The sequence below is a fragment of the Gossypium hirsutum genome, chromosome A02, assembly GCF_007990345.1.
Source record: "Gossypium hirsutum isolate 1008001.06 chromosome A02, Gossypium_hirsutum_v2.1, whole genome shotgun sequence".
In the NCBI taxonomy this organism is placed as follows: Eukaryota; Viridiplantae; Streptophyta; class Magnoliopsida; order Malvales; family Malvaceae; genus Gossypium; species Gossypium hirsutum.
In genome coordinates this window covers 40,888,481-40,904,645 of record NC_053425.1, presented here as the reverse complement: position 1 = coordinate 40,904,645, position 16,165 = coordinate 40,888,481, and positions in this window count along the sequence as shown.

Below are 16,165 nucleotides of genomic sequence, written 5' to 3'. Positions count from 1 at the left end.
AAGAAAAGGGAGAAAAGATGAGAGGAAGGATGGTAGATTCGGCTAGGGAAGAAAAACAAGAGAAAAACTAAAACAAAGGAGAAAACGGTACAACTAAGACCCCAATGCCGAAATTACTAACCTAATACCCTTCTGCCGAATTCCCCTCTCTAACCCCTTCCAAACGGCTAAGCTCTATCCTTCTCTCAAATCCCTAAAATCTCTCCCCTTATCCCTCCTTAATCCATGCGTTTGACTTGATCCAACTCTCCTCTTACAGAATCCACTTAGGTTCCAACACTTACCCTTCCTGCACATAAAATTAAATACTCTTATTTGCCAACACAGGGAATCGATCCCAGGTCTTCCCTTATGCTCCACACGCCACCTTTTTAGGAGCTTAGTGGCGTCACCCTTGCCACTCTACCAAAGCTCTTTTGTGATACACTTTACCCACAACTTAATATAAGGGCACCTAGCCAGAACCCCTAACTCCTAAGTCCAAAATTTAAAAATTCAACCGGGTTTTTGGCTAACTCATAAGCCTTCCATAAGCCCATTTACACACCCAAATTATGAATTCCATAATCACATACCAAATTTTAGAAAATTACTTAAAATATCAGGAATCCCGAAAAACCCAAAAATCAGGAGGTTACAACTCTACCATCCTTAAAGAAATTTCGGTCTCAAAATTTACCTAATCCAAACAATTGAGGGTACCGCTGACGCATTGCCTCTTCAGTCTCCCAAGTAGCTTCTTCCTTGCCATGGTTCCTCCAAAGTACCGTCACCAACGGGATTGACCTCCTTCTCAACACCTTGACATCACGATCAAGTATTTGCACAGGTTCCTCTTCAAAGGTCAAATCCGACCGTACCTCAACTTCTGCAACTGGCACGATATGAGTTGGGTCAGAACGATCTCGCCTTAGCATGGGCACATGGAAGACTTCGTGAATGCGATCCAGTTCTGGAGGTAACTCCAGCTGATAAGCCACCGGCCCTATCCGCTTAGTGATTCGGTAAGGCCCAATAAACCGTGGGCTCAACTTACCCTTCTTACCAAATCTCAAAATCTTCTTCCAAGGCGAAACTTTCAAAAAGACCATGTCCTCTATCGCATATTCAATATCCTTACGCTTCAGATCGGCATAAGACTTTTGTCGATCCGTCGCCTCTTTTAACCTCTTCCTGATCACCCTAATCTTGTCTTTAGTATCAGCTACCAACTCTGGTCCAAGTATTCTCCTTTCCCCTAATTCTGCCCAACAAGTAGCCGAACGACACCTTCGCCCATATAGTGCCTCATATGGAGCCATCTGAATACTTGCTTGGTAACTGTTGTTATACGCGAACTCCGCCAATGGCAAATGGTCCTCCCAGCTGCCTCTAAACTCAATAGCACAACCCCTCAACATATCCTCTAAAATCTGAATGACCCTCTCCGACTGCCCATCCGACGGAGGGTGAAAAGCCGTACTGAAATCCAATCACGTTCCCAATGCCTCATGCAACTTCTTCCAAAACCGAGATGTAAACCTTGGGTCTCGGTCTGAAATTATCGATACTGGCACACCATGCAACCGTACTACTTCCGCCAAATACAATCTGGCCAACTTCTGAAGTGAGTAATCGGTTCGGACAGGTATGAAATGAGCAGATTTCGTGAGTCTATCCACAATCACCCAAACCGAATCCTTCTTAGAAGGTGTCAAAGGCAACCCACTCACAAAGTCCATAGTTACCCTTTCCCACTTCCAAAGTGGTATCTTTACCGGTTGTAACAACCCCGAAGGTAGTTGATGCTCGGCCTTCACTTGTTGACATGTCAAACATCTCCCTACAAATTCGGTCACTTCTCGCTTAAGCCCAGGCCACCAATATTGCTCTCACAAGTCTCGATACAACTTACTCCCTCCTGGATGCATAGCACAAGGTCCATTATGTGCCTCTTTCAAAATCATCAATCTCAAGTCGGAGTCTTTCGGCAAACAAATTTTCCTCGAAAACAAAGAACTCCCTCACTATTTAACCCAAAGTCAGGATTCTCCCTCTTCTCAACTTGCTGAAACCGAGAAACCAACGACTCGTCCTCCAACTGTTGCTTCTTAATCTGTTCTACCCAAGTCGGTCTTACTTGCAACTCCGCCAATAAACTTCCGTCGTCATACAATCTTAGACGAGTAAACATCGCCTTTAATTTCGCCACAGCCCTTCGACTTAGCGCATCAGCCACGACATTCGCCTTACCTAGATGATACTCGATCGAACAGTCATAGTCCTTTAACAACTCTATCCACCTTCGATGCCTAAGATTCAACTCTTTTTGAGTCAGCAAGTACTTAAGACTCTTGTGATCCGTATAGATGATGCATTTCTCTCCATACAGGTAATGCCTCCATATCTTAAGTGCAAAGATTACCGCTGCCAATTCCAAGTCATACGTAGGGTAGTTCACCTCATGCAGCTTAAGCTGTCCTGAAGCATAAACGACCACTTTACCCTCTTGCATCAACACGCAGCCCAAACCTACATGTGACGCATCACTGTACACAGTAAAATCCTTACCAGACTCTGGCTGAATCAAAACTGGCGCTTCCGTCAAAACCTTCTTCAACTTTTCAAAAGCCTCTTGCTGCTTATTTGTCCAAACAAAAGGTGCTCCCTTCCTTATAAGTTTTGTTAACGGTGCTGCCAACACAAAAAATCCTTCCACGAATCTCCGATAATAACCTGCCAACCCCAGAAAACTTCGAATCTCTGTTACCGACTTCGGTGGCTTCCATTCCAAAATTGCTTCAATATTTCGAGGGTCCACCTTGATCCCCTCTGCAGACACAACATGCCCCAAGAAGGTAACTTCCTTCAGCTAAAACTCGCACTTACTAAACTTTGCATAAAGTTGCTTCTCCCTTAACACTTGCATCACTACACGAAGATGCTCATCATGCTTCTTTTCCGTTTCCGAATACACCAAGATATCGTCAATAAAAAAGACTACGAACCGATCCAAGTATGGCTGGAATACCCGATTCATCAAATCCATGAATGCTGCCGGTGCATTAGTCAACCCAAAAGGCATTACCAGAAACTCGTAATGACCATATCGAGTCCTGAACGCCGTCTTATAAATATCCCCCTCTTTAACTCTTAATTGATGATATCCCGACCGAAGGTCAATCTTAGAAAACACCGAGGCTCCTTTTAATTGGTCGAACAGATCATCGATTCTTGGTAACGGATACTTGTTCTTGATAGTCAGTTTATTCAACTGCCGATAGTCAATACACATTCGCATAGTCCCATCTTTCTTCTTTACGAACAGTGCCGGTGCTCCCCACGGGGAAACACTTGGTCTTATAAACCCTCTATCCAACAGCTCTTGAATCTGAGCTTTCAATTCTACCAACTCCTTTGGTGCCATCCTATAAGGTGCAATGGACACAGGAGCTGTTCCAGGTAGTAAGTCGATTCCAAACTCGACTTCTCTACTCGGGGGTAATCCAGGAAGTTCATCTGGGAATACATCCTGAAATTCCTTAATAGTCCTAACCGACTCTACCGTTATCTCCTTAAGTCCCGTTTGACTTATAAGGGCCAAGTACGCCTCACAACCTTTCCGAATCAACTTCTCGGCTCTTAAAGCCGAAACAACATTGGACAAATAGTCCCTTCGTTCCCCTATGACCATTATCTCCTCATCTGTGGCAATTCTTAGTACCATCCTTTTTGCAGCACAATCCAACGTCACCTTGTGCTTAGTTAACCAGTCCAATCCCAAGATAAGATCAAAATCCCAAAATGGCAGCTCCATCAAATCTCCTTCAAAGATTTTATCTTGTGTCACTAACGGTACTGCCCTAAAAATTTTATCTACCTTAACCGAATGTCCCAATGGACTTATCACTGATACCCCACTCACAGTCTTCTCAGGAAGCACATCCAGAGCCCCAGATACATCACAAGCAACATACGAGTGGGTAGAACCCACATCAATCAAAGCAGTGTAAGGTATGCTATGGATGAAGAACGTACCAGTTATAACATCAGGAGCGTCTCCCTCCTCACGACATCGTGCAGCATAAACCAACGCCGGTTGTCGAGCTTCAGCATGTCCAGCACCTCTGCCAGGTGCCCCACGTCCTCGTCCATTAACATTGCCACCTTTACCTTGCCCACGACCCCTCTGTGGTGGTGGTCCTCCTCGCCGTGGTTGGACATCCCTTTGCTCTGCCGCTAGCTCCTGAGTTGTCCTCCGAGGACACTCTATGAACTTATGCTCCTTAGACCCACATCGAAAACATGCTCTAGTTTGTTTCCAGCACTCCCCCATATGCACCTTACCATAGTCCCTGCAAGCCTAAGGTCTATAAGTATTTACTGGAACTGCTCGAACTGGTTCCTCTATCCTTGCTCCTTTAACATTTCGATTCGCAACACTTGAGGGTCTAAAATCCCTCTTGAATCTGGGTCGATCCTTCTCACGATTCTGTCGCTCAGTCAGCTTCACCTCCTCGGCTATTTTTGCCTTTTCTACCAATGCAGCAAAACCACGCTCCCTCTGTGGAGCTATTAATATCTTAAGCTCGTCGCGGAGACCATCCTCAAATCAAACACTGCGCTCATATTCAGTTGCCACTATGCCACTAGCATATCGACTCAGCCTCAAAAATTCTGCATCATACTCTGCTACAGTCTTATCACCTTGAGTCAGATTCAAGAATTCCTTCTGACGAGCATCCACATAGCTTGCTCCAACATACCTCCCTTTAAAAGCTGTTTTGAACAATTCCCAGGTTACTTGCTCAATTGGGGTACTCTCCCTTACGGTGATCCACCAACTGTATGCCTCGTCCCGTAGCAGCGACACAGCTCCTTTCAGCTTTTGCTCCACTGAGCAGTCTAGATCGTCCATGATCCATTCTGTTGCCTCTAGCCAATATTCTGCCACGTTTGGGGCTACTCCAGATACACCCCTAAATACTTCTGCCCCGTTGGCCCGGAGTTGCTCCGATATAGACCCCCTATTCACCGTCCCAGTACTAGCTCCAGCCACTCTTTCTAAAACCCTTAACATGGCTTGGGATAAAGCGTCATCCCCCGCAGCCCGATCATAAGACCCAGTCTCCGTTGCTTGTGGCACAGATGGCTCCTCAGCTAGCCTATGCCCTGAGGATGAAGATTCAGCTTGCACCCTTCTGCGACCACGTCCGCGGCCTCGTCCACGAGCTCCTCTTGTACTCATATCGAATTTTCTGTTTACGAGTTTTATGAAATTAGTATAACGTTCCACTGTTTAATAAGAAAATGTCTTATGGAGATATAGCAGTTCAAGGATTGTTTTCGTATCATCGTAGCCTAGCTACAGTCTTATTCCTACCGTTTACAGCTCTACCCTAGCTAAAGTATCATAGTAGGGTCTCAATACTATTCATAATATCATATCATATATCATAAAGAAAATATACTTACAGACTTGGTGCCGGGGATGCAGTGCGCCACTTCTTTCTTCAATCCAGAACTTGAAAAACCATGTTTTTAATCACCAAAAATAGAAATTTAAAAACTTTGATTTGAAAACTCCCTTTATTTTGAACTCTTGATTTAAAACAGAAAAACTTGTACCTTTTTAACATATATTCCCCGCAAAACATCTCAAAAAAAACCATCTTCAAAAATATCCTTTTTAGGCCTAAGTTTCCGAAAACATTTTTGGACCTGATCCACAGCCGAGTTGTTGCAACCTGGCTCTGATACCACTAAATGTAACACCCCAAACCCAGCCCAGACGTTATGGCCGAATCTGACGTGCCACATTTGAGTTGAAAACCCACGTTCCGTTTTAGTGTTTTAAAAACCATATATTTTGTTGAGTTAACAAGGTGTATGGAAGCTGGGCACCAGGTAGGTATCCGAGATAGAGGAGGTGAGCCATGAAGGCTGCTTAAGTACCAAGCTCTTTTATTGGATCCAATCCTAGACATGCCCACAACCATAGCCACACTTTGTTATATCGAGTTTAAATTTGTTTAAGTGAACGACTTTTATAAATCGATTAATCGTGGTGTTGAACTCTTTTGAAAATAAGTATCGTTTTGAAAACACGTCCTAAGTCTAGCCCATTTGAATAATTATCAACCAGGTTTGAAGTTATTAAAATTAAAATAATCCCGAAAAGAAATAAAAGGAAAGTTAAAATGGCCTTATTACAACCCAAAAATAAATAATAATTAAAGGGAAACTAATGAAAACCAACGCTTATTTAAAAGTCCAAAGACAATCACCGTGGCTACTCTGAATCCCCTCCGGCCCAAGTCCCCACATCAAGGCTCACCTGCAAGGTTAAGGAAAGGGGGTGAGTTTGGAAACTCAGTGTCCAACAAGCCCCTTTCAGAGCCCAAAACAATAACAGCCTGTTGGGCCTAAGCCCAAATCCAATCTCAACATGTACTGGGCCGTAGCCCTTTTCATATTTCATTTTTCATAACACTGGGCCGAAGCCTTTTCATATTTCATATTACTGGGCCGAAGCCTTTACTGTAAACGGTATGGCCCATAGGCCCATTTCAATATCACATATAATGTCAATGAAAGAATGCAAGCCCAATTGGGAGACTACTCAACCCACCATCCGCTACTCTCCACCCATAACAACCAACACACCATGTGGGGATTAACTCGACCCACCCCGCCATAACTCTCAACTGGCAGCATAGCTGCTTTATCATATAACTGGAGGCCTAGCCTCTTTTAATAACTGGGGCAAAGCCCTTTTTTAATAACTGGGGCATAAGCCCTTTAATAACTGGGGCATAAGCCCTTGTAAAAACTGGGGCATAAGCCCTTTTAATAACTGGGGCATAAGCCCTTTTGCACTTCCTCCATCCATATAAAAACCCAACCCAATGCATTTATGAACATCTCGTGTGCATATCATACATATCATGTGCATATCATACATGTCATGTGCATATCATACATATCATGTTTATCAAAATCCCATGCATTAAGTTCATATATAAACCCTAGGGGTATAATGGTCATTTTCACCTAGGGGCAAAACGGTCATTTTCATATTATAAGGGTAATCTTGTAATTTTACCAAAAATTAGGGTTTCCATGTTCATTAACGGTTACAAACAATTCATGGGTGCAAACAGTGATTCTGGCCCATTTTTAGCGAAAACAAGTTATTGGGCCAAAAACCCCTAATGGGCCCTACTTAGCCGATTCTGTCATCTAGGTCCATTTAGCCTATATCCATAACAGTATTAACAGTTTTAACATGCAATTTAACAGATTTCCAAATCCTACCAAATTTACCCCAAATTTATGAACATCTCGTGTGCATATCATACATATCATGTGCATATCATACATGTCATGTGCATATCAGACATATCATGTTTATCAAAATCCCATGCATTAAGTTCATATATAAACCCTAGGGGTATAATGGTCATTTTTACCTAGGGGCAAAACGGTCATTTTCATATTATAAGGGTAATCTTGTAATTTTACAAAAAATTAGGGTTTCCATGTTCATTAACGGTTACAAACAATTCATGGGTGCAAACAGTGATTCTGGCCTATTTTTAGCGAAAATAAGTTATTGGGCCAAAAACCCCTAATGGGCCCTACTTAGCCGATTCTGTCATCTATGTCCATTTAGCCTATATCCATAACAGTATTAATAGTTTTAACATGCAATTTAACAGATTTCCAATTCCTACCAAATTTACCCCAAATAGGCCTGAAAGCCTATTGGGCCTTAATTCAGCCCCTCGAGGCCCAACTTACCGTGAACGCCAAAAACAAGTCCTTACCGTTTCAATTATTCCCGATCATCATCTCATCGATTCTAACTAACTAGTGAGCGTTCGCTTGCTCACAAGTCCTCAAAATGCCAGAATTTCGGCATTTCGGCTTTTCGGCATTTATCGCTTTCAGCTATGAAAAGGGTTCGTTACACACCTGTTTGGTGATATTCCTCGACGAGATCTCCTACACGATTTCTCCTATAATCTATTGTTAATAATAAGCTTCCCATAATTGAGCCAAACCTCAAATCATCTAATACTAATACTTACACATTCGGCCACCATCCATAATGGCCTTAGGAATCTTACCTTTGTCGCGATTGATGACTAGGTCTAGCCACTCCGGTGATCCAAGCTACTCCAAGTCGACACTACACATTGCTGCTCCTTCAATAAATAAACCAAAAATATTAAAAGAAGACCCCATAAGGCCTACACCCACATTCGGCCACCTCCCTAAACTAGAGGGGTTTCGGCTTTTGGACATAGTTACACTAGGAATTGTTCAGAGTTTGAACACTTACCACAGTCTTCCTCCTCTTGAATCCGGATGCCTAAAAGGTAAAGGAATTGAACGCCAACTATTGAAAAGGAAAGAAAAGGTTGCTGGTCACAAAGAATCGGCACCCACCTATCTTCACTGATTTCGGCTTTTTGCGGTATTTCGGCAGAAGTAGAGATTAAAGAAAGAAATAATAAATGAGTAGAGGAAAGTAATAGGCTGGATTTTGAAAAAGAAAAGGGAGAAAAGATGAGAGGAAGGATGGTAGATTCGGCTAGGGAAGAAAAAGAAGAGAAAAACTAAAACAAAGGAGAAAACGGCACAACTAAGACCCCAATGCCGAAATTACTAACCTAATACCCTTCTGCCGAATTTCCCTCTCTAACCCCTTCCAAACGGCTAAGCTCTATCCTTCTCTCAAATCCCTAAAATCTCTCCCCTTATCCCTCCTTAATCCATACGTTTGACTTGATCCAACTCTCCTCTTACAGAATCCACTTAGGTTCCAACAATTACCCTTCCTGCACATAAAAATAAATACTCTTATTTGCCAACACAGGGAATCGATCCCAGGTCTTCCCTTATGCTCCACACGCCACCTTTTTAGGAGCTTAGTGGCGTCACCCTTGCCACTCTACCAAAGCTCTTTTTGTGATACACTTTACCCACAACTTAATATAAGGGCACCTAGCCAGAACCCCTAACTCCTAAGTCCAAAATTTAAAAATTCAACCGGGTTTTTGGCTAACTCATAAGCCTTCCATAAGCCCATTTACACACCCAAATTATGAATTCCATAATCACATACCAAATTTTAGAAAATTACTTAAAATATCAGGAATCGCGAAAAACCCAAAAATCAGGATGTTACAACTCTACCATCTTTAAAGAAATTTTGGCCTCGAAATTTACCTAATCCAAACAATTGAGGGTACTGCTGACGCATTGCCTCTTCAGTCTCCCAAGTAGCTTCTTCCTTGCCATGGTTCCTCTAAAGTACCTTCACCAACGGGATTGACCTCCTTCTCAACACCTTGACATTACGATCAAGTATTTGCACAGGTTCCTCTTTAAAGGTCAAATCCGACCGTACCTCAACTTCTGCAACTGGCACGATATGAGGTTGGTCAGAATGATATCGCCTTAGCATGGACACATGGAAGACATCGCGAATGCGATCCAGTTCTGGAGGTAACTCCAGCTGATAAGCCACCGGCCCTATCCGCTTAGTGATTCGGTAAGGCCCAATAAACCGTGGGTTCAACTTACCCTTCTTACCAAATCTCAAAATCTTCTTCCAAGGCGAAACTTTCAAAAAGACCATGTCCTTTACCGCATATTCAATATCCTTACGCTTCAGATCGGCATAAGACTTTTGTCGATCCGCCGCCTCTTTTAACCTCTTCCTGATCACCCTAATCTTGTCTTTAGTATCAGCTACCAACTCTGGTCCAAGTATTCTCCTTTCCCCCAATTCTGCCCAACAAGTAGCTGAACGACACCTTCGCCCATATAGTGCCTCATATGGAGCCATCTGAATACTTGCTTGGTAACTGTTGTTATACGCGAACTCCGCCAATGGAAAATGGTCCTCCCAGCTGCCTCTAAACTCAATAGCAAAACCCCTCAACATATCCTCTAAAATCTGAATAACCCTCTCCGACTGCCCATCCGACTGAGGGTGAAAAGCCGTACTGAAATCCAATCGCGTTCCCAATGCCTCATGCAACTTCTTCCAAAACCGAGATGTAAACCTTGGGTCTCGGTCTGAAATTATCGATACTAGCACACCATGCAACCGTACTACTTCCGCCACATTCAATCTGGCCAACTTCTGAAGTGAGTAATCGGTTCGGACAGGTATGAAATGAGCAGATTTCGTGAGTCTATCCACAATCACCCAAACCGAATCCTTCTTAGAAGGTTTCAAAGGCAACCCGCTCACAAAGTCCATAGTTACCCTTTCCCACTTCCAAAGTGGTATCTTTACCGGTTGTAACAACCCCGAAGGTAGTTGATGCTCGGCCTTTACTTGTTGACATGTCAAACATCTCCCTACAAATTCGGTCACTTCTCGCTTAAGCCCAGGCCACCAATATTGCTCTCGCAAGTCTCGATACAACTTACTCCCTCCTGGATGCATAGCACAAGGTCCATTATGTGCCTCTTTCAAAATCATCAATCTCAAGTCGGAGTCTTTCGGCATACAAATTCTTCCTTGAAAACAAAGAACTCCCTCACTATTTAACCCAAAGTCAGGATTCTCCCTCTTCTCAACTTGCTGAAACTGAGAAACCAACGACTCATCCTCCAACTGTTGCTTCTTAATCTGTTCTACCCAAGTCGGTCTTACTTGCAACTCCGCCAATAAACTTCCGTCGTCATACAAACTTAGACGAGCAAACATCGCCTTTAATTCTGCCACAGCCCTTCGACTTAGCGCATCAGCCATGACATTCGCCTTACCTAGATGATACTCGATCGAACAGTCATAGTCCTTTAACAACTCTATCCACCTTCGCTGCCTAAGATTCAGCTCCTTTTGAGTCAGCAAGTACTTAAGACTCTTGTGATCCGTATAGATGATGCATTTCTCTCCATACAGGTAATGCCTCCATATCTTAAGTGCAAAGATTACCGCTACCAATTCCAAGTCATGCGTAGGGTAGTTCACCTTATGCGGCTTAAGCTGTCGTGAAGCATAAGCGACCACTTTACCCTCTTGCATCAACACGCAGCCCAAACCTACATGTGACGCATCGCTGTACACAGTGAAATTCTTACCAGACTCTGGCTGAATCAAAACTGGCGCTTCTGTCAAAACCTTCTTCAACTTCTCAAAAGCCTCTTGCTGCTTATTTGTCCAAACAAAAGGTGCTCCCTACCTTATAAGTTTCGTTAACGGTGCTGCCAACACAGAAAATCCTTCCACGAATCTCCGATAATAACCTGCCAACCCCAGAAAACTTCGAATCTCTGTTACCGACTTCGGTGGCTTCCATTCCAAAATTGCTTCAATCTTTCGAGGGTCCACCTTGATCCCCTCGGCAGACACAACATGCCCCAAGAAGGTAACTTCCTTCAGCCAAAACTCACACTTACTAAACTTTGCATAAAGTTGCTTCTCCCTTAACACTTGCAGCACTATACGAAGATGCTCATCATGCTTCTCTTCTGTTTCCGAATACACCAAGATATCGTCAATAAAAACGACTACGAACCGATCCAAGTATGGCTGGAATACCCGATTCATCAAATCCATGAATGCTGCCGGTGATTAGTCAACCCAAAAGGCATTACCAGAAACTCGTAATGACCATATCGAGTCCTGAACGCCGTCTTATAAATATCCCCCTCTTTAACTCTTAATTGATGATATCCCGACCGAAGGTCAATCTTAGAAAACACCGAGGCTCCTTTTAATTGGTCGAACAGATCATCGTTTCTTGGTAACGGATACTTGTTCTTGATAGTCAGTTTATTCAACTGCCGATAGTCAATACACATTCGCATAGTCCCATCTTTCTTCTTTACGAATAGTACCAGTGATCCCCACGGGGAAACACTTGGTCTTATAAACCCTCTATCCAACAGCTCTTGAATCTGAGCTTTCAATTCTACCAACTCCTTTGGTGCCATCCTATAAGGTGCAATGGACACAGGAGCTGTTCCAGGTAGTAAGTCGATTCCAAACTCGACTTCTCTACTCGGGGGTAATCCAGGAAGTTTATCTGGGAATACATCTTGAAATTCCTTAATAGTCCTAACTGACTCTACCGTTATCTCCTCAAGTCCCGTTTGACTTATAAGGGCCAAGTACGCCTCACAACCTTTCCGAATCAACTTCTCGGCTCTTAAAGCCGAAACAACATTGGACAAATAGTCCTTCGTTCCCTTATGACCATTATCTCCTCATCTTCGGCAGTTCTTACTACCATCCTTTTTGCAGCACAATCCAACGTCACCTTGTGCTTAGTTAACCAGTCCATTCCCAAGATAAGATCAAAATCCCAAAATGGCAGCTCCATCAAATCTCCTTCAAAGATTTTATCTTGTGTCACTAACGGTACTGCCCTAAAAATTTTATCTACCTTAGCCGAATGTCCCAATGGACTTATCACTGATACCCCACTCACAGTCTTCTCAGGAAGCACATCCAAAGCCCCAGATACATCACAAGCAACATACGAGTGGGTAGAACCCACATCAATCAAAGCAGTGTAAGGCATGCTATGGATGAAGAACGTACCCGTTATAACATCAGGAGCGTCTCCCTCCCCACGACGTCGTGCAGCATAAACCAACACCGGTTGTCGAGCTTCAGCATGTCCAGCACCTCTGCCAGGTGCCCCACGTCCTCGTCCATTACCATAGCCACCTCTACCTTGCCCACGACCCCTCTGTGGTGGTGGTCCTCCTCGTCGCGGTTGGACATCCCTTTGCTCTGCCGCTAGCTCCTGAGCTGTCCTCTGAGGACACTCTCTGAACTTATGCTCCTTAGACCCACATCGAAAACATGCTCCAGTTTGTTTCCAGCACTCCCCCATATGCACCTTACCATAGTCCCTGCAACCCTAAGGTCTATAAGTATTTACTGGAACTGCTCGAATTGGTTCCTCCATCCTTGCTCTTTTAACATTTCGATTCGTGACACTTGAGGGTCTAAAATCCCTCGTGAATCTGGGTCGATCCTTCTCACGATTCTGTCGCTCAGTCAGCTTCACCTTCTCGGTTATTTTTGCCTTTTCTACCAATGCAGCAAAACCACGCTCCCTCTGTGGAGCTATTAATATCCTAAGCTCGTCGCGGAGACCATCCTCAAATCGGACACTGCGCTCATATTCAGTTGCCACTATGCCACTAGCATATCGACTCAACCTCAAAAATTCTGCATCATACTCTGCTGCAGTCTTATCACCTTGAGTCAGATTCAAGAATTCCTTCCGACGAGCATCCACATAGCTTGCTCCAACATACCTCCCTTTAAAAGCCGTTTTGAACAATTCCCAGGTTACTTGCTCAATTGGGGTACTCTCCCTTACGGTGATCCACCAACGGTATGCCTCGTCCCGTAGCAGCGACACAGCTCCTTTCAGCTTTTGCTCCACTGAGCAGTCTAGATCGTCCATGATCCGTTCTGTTGCCTCTAGCCAATATTCTGCCACATTTGGGGCTACTCCAGATACACCTCTAAATACTTCTGCCCCGTTGGCCCGGAGTCGCTCCGATATAGACCCCCTATTCACCGTCCCAGTACTAGCTCCAGCCACTCTTTCTAAAACCCTTAACATGGCTTGGGATAATGCATCATCCCCCGCAGCCTGATCATAAGACCTAGTCTCCGTTGCTTGTGGCACAGATGGCTCCTCAGCTAGCCTATGCCCTGAGGATGAAGATTCAGCTTGCACCCTTCTGCGACCACGTCCGCGGCCTCGTCCACGAGCTCCTCTTGTACTCATATCGAATTTTCTGTTTACGAGTTTTATGAAATTAGTATAACGTTCCACTGTTTAATAAGAAAATGTCTTTTGGAGATATAGCAATTCAAGGATTGTTTTCGTATCATCGTAGCCTAGCTACAGTCTCATTCCTACCGTTTACAGCTCTACCCTAGCTAAAGTATCATAGTAGGGTCTCAATACTATTCATAATATCATATCATATATCATAAAGAAAATATACTTACAGACTTGGTGCCGGGGATTCAGTGCGCCACTTCTTTCTTCAATCCAGAACTTGAAAAACCATGTTTTTAATCACCAAAAATAGAAATTTAAAAACTTTGATTTGAAAACTCCCTTTATTTTGAACTCTTGATTTAAAACAGAAAAACTTGTACCTTTTTAACATATATTCCCCGCAAAACATCTCAAAAAAAAACCATCTTGAAAAATATCCTTTTTAGGCCTAAGTTTCCGAAAACATTTTTGGACCTGATCCACAGCCGAGTTGTTGCAACCTGGCTCTAATACCACTAAATGTAACACCCCAAACCCAGCCCAGACGTTATGGCTGAATCTGACGTGCCACATTGGAGTTGAAAACCCACGTTCCGTTTTAGTGTTTTAAAAACCATATATTTTGTTGAGTTAACAAGGTGTATGGAAGCTGGGCACCAGGTAGGTATCCGAGATAGAGGAGGTGAGCCATGAAGGCTGCTAAGTACCAAGCCCTTTTATTGGATCCAATCCTAGACATGCCCACAACCATAGCCACACTTTGTTATATCGAGTTTAAATTTGTTTAAGTGAACGACTTTGATAAATCGATTAATCGTGGTGTTGAACTCTTTTGAAAACAAGTATCATTTGAAAACACGTCCTAAGTCTAGCCCATTTGAATAATTATCAACCAGGTTTGAAGTTATTAAAATTAAAATAATCCCGAAAAGAAATAAAAGGAAAGTTAAAATGGCCTTATTACAACCCAAAAATAAATAATAATTAAAGGGAAACTAATGAAAACCAACGCTTATTTAAAAGTCCAAAGACAATCACCGTGGCTACTCTGAATCCCCTCCGGCCCAAGTCCCCACATCAAGGCTCACCTGCAAGGTTAAGGAAAGGGGGTGAGTTTGGAAACTCAGTGTGCAACAAGCCCCTTTCAGAGCCCAAAACAATAACAGCCTGTTGGGCCTAAGCCCAAATCCAATCTCAACATGTACTCGACCCACCCCGCCATAACTCTCCACTGGCAGCATAGCTGCTTTATCATATAATTGGAGGCCTAGCCTCTTTTAATAATTGGGGCAAAGCCCTTTTTTAATAACTGGGGCATAAGCCCTTTAATAACTAGGGCATAAGCCCTTGTAAAAACTGAGGCATAAGCCCTTTTAATAACTGGGGCATAAGCCCTTTTGCACTTCCTCCATCCATATAAAAACCCAACCCAATGCATTTATGAACATCTCGTGTGCATATCATACATATCATTTGCATATCATACATGTCATGTGCATATCATAAATATCATGTTTATCAAAATCCCATGCATTAAGTTCATATATAAACCCTAGGGGTATAATGGTCATTTTTACCTAAGGGCAAAACGGTCATTTTCATATTATAAGGGTAATCTTGTAATTTTACCAAAAATTAGGGTTTCCATGTTCATTAACGGTTACAAACAATTCATGGGTGCAAACAGTGATTCTGGCCCATTTTTAGCGAAAACAAGTTATTGGGCCAAAAACCCCTAATGGGCCCTACTTAGCCGATTCTGTCATCTAGGTCCATTTAGCCTATATCCATAACAGTATTAACAGTTTTAACATGCAATTTAACAGATTTCCAATTCCTACCAAATTTACCCCAAATGGGCCCGAAAGCCTATTGGGCCCTAATTCAGCCCCTCGAGGCCCAACTTACCGTGAACGCCAAAAACACGTCCTTACCATTTCCATTATTCTCGATCATCATCTCATCGATTCTAACTAACTAGTGAGCGTTCGCTTGCTCACAAGTCCTCGAAATGTCAGAATTTCGGCATTTCGGCTTTTCGGCATTTATCGCTTTAAGCTATGAAAAGGGTTCGTTACACACCTGTTTGGCGATATTCCTCGACGAGATCTCCTACACGATTTCTCCTATAATACATCGTTACTAATCAGCTTCCCATAATTGAACCAAACCTCAAATCATCTAATACTAATACTTACACATTCGGCCACCATCCATAATGGCCTTAGGAATCTTACCTTTGTCGCGATTGATGACTAGGTCCAGCCACTCCGGTGATCCAAGCTACTCCAAGTCGACACTACACCTTGCTGCTCCTTCAATAAATAAACCAAAAATATTAAAAGAAGACCCCATAAGGCCTACACCCACATTCGGCCACCTCCCTAAACTAGAGGGCTTTT